This window comes from Apis dorsata, unplaced genomic scaffold, assembly GCF_000469605.1.
Source record: "Apis dorsata unplaced genomic scaffold, Apis dorsata 1.3 scaffold_235, whole genome shotgun sequence".
Classification (NCBI taxonomy): Eukaryota; Metazoa; Arthropoda; class Insecta; order Hymenoptera; family Apidae; genus Apis; species Apis dorsata.
The window spans coordinates 959,468-961,046 of NW_006263516.1; the positions used below are offsets into that span (position 1 = coordinate 959,468).

The window sequence follows — 1,579 nt, forward strand, 5'->3', positions numbered from 1 at the left end:
GGCTCCCTCGTGCATTAAGCCACACCGTTATTGCTTTTTCCAAGAAAGGCAGAGGCATTGTGCCGCTATTAAAGCCAAGATCGACCGCCCTATGTTCTTGTCGAGTACTTCTCTTAAGTATTAAAACAGCTGACCTATTCCTCTGAATTATTATTTCATCTTAATGATACTGGAGCCGAAATGAATAAAGGTGACGTGAAGATTAGTGAAGGTAAAAATGAAATATCTTTCAAGGAGTCATAAATATAATTCATAAATAAAACTTTTATAAGTATATAAAACTTATATATATATATATGCTACCAGATAAAAATATTTATCAAAGTAATAAAATTAAATGAGATCAGTTTTCGAGATTGAGAGAAACTATTTTTTGTTCATAATGTTTAAGGAAATATATTTAAAATGTAAATTAAAAATTATCTGAAAATAAGTAACTTATTGATTTATTTCATTTCAAGAAAAAGTATATGGAATAAATCATAAAGCTGAAAAATGTATCAATGATCAATCTATCAAAATTATTCATTTATCCATTTTAATTTTGAGTATTGTATAAGTTGATCATCGAGCTTTTGATTTTTTAATAATTCAAAAAATATTAGCATAAAATTTTAATATCAAATGGTAAAATATAATTTACAAAATAATTACATAGTAAGAGCAGACAAATTCTATATAAAAAAGTAGGAATGATATTTTTTTTGTATAATATTAATTCTTTCCTTTTTTTCGATTTATTTTTATATGTACATAGAATAATTACCACGATTCAATTCGCAAGATAAACAATAAACAAAATCTCGAGAATATAAAATCTAATTAGAAAAAGTTTTAATTAATTTCATTTGTCCTCACGAAAATCTCATTTTCTACAAGTTACTACTTTAATAATCCGCGTTGCATATAAATTTCAGACAATATTAATAATAAAATTTCCTCTACAAATCATACAAAATGAGTATATTATCCATTGGTTTTTTTTCTTAAAAAAGAAATTATTTATTATTATAATTTCTATTACGACTACACGAATTTATCGTGTGTGAGAGAAACATTGGAAGTTTAATTCACTTCCGATCAGCTAATACAATTTCGAAAAGGAAGACAAAGAGGAAACAGAAAAGGGCAGTAGAAAGAAGACGGTAGGTGTTCGAAGATAAACGTAGAAAGGCGAATTCGGTGCCGATAAATGATTCCAAGCCGAGAAACTCAAAGGAGGCTGGTTCAATTTAAATCGTAGTTTGTCCCTTAGCATCTGCTGCTAAGCCCAGCTATCCTTGAATGGATCTCCATTATGAATGGCCTCGTGAGATTTACATTCTGTCGCTCCGCCGCAACCATCCTTAGTTATATGTTATGGCAATTTGCCTTATTTCAAAGATTTCCTCTCGTTTCGATAACATGTCAAGAGAAAGAAAGATTGAAGGAAATTCGAGTTTTACGATACGAGAAGAAAAAAGATTGGAATATTCTCATAGGCGAAATTAAAAATTTAAATTATTCACTTTTTTATCGAATATTGTCAAAAATATAGAAGACATTTCAAATTTCAAATCATAAAAATTAAAAATATATA

At 27.9% G+C, this 1,579-nt stretch overlaps 1 protein-coding gene and 1 long non-coding RNA gene across 10 annotated transcripts in view; one reads left to right on the plus strand and one right to left on the minus strand.

Moving 5' to 3' along the window:
- The window catches only part of LOC102672345 (acetylcholine receptor subunit alpha-like), a 277,309-nt gene that overhangs the window by 268,275 nt on the left and 7,455 nt on the right, over positions 1 to 1,579 (plus strand). The window lies entirely within an intron of this gene.
- Positions 1 to 1,579, minus strand: part of LOC102671888 — an 18,709-nt gene that overhangs the window by 5,233 nt on the left and 11,897 nt on the right. The gene's annotated exons all lie outside the window — the stretch shown is intronic.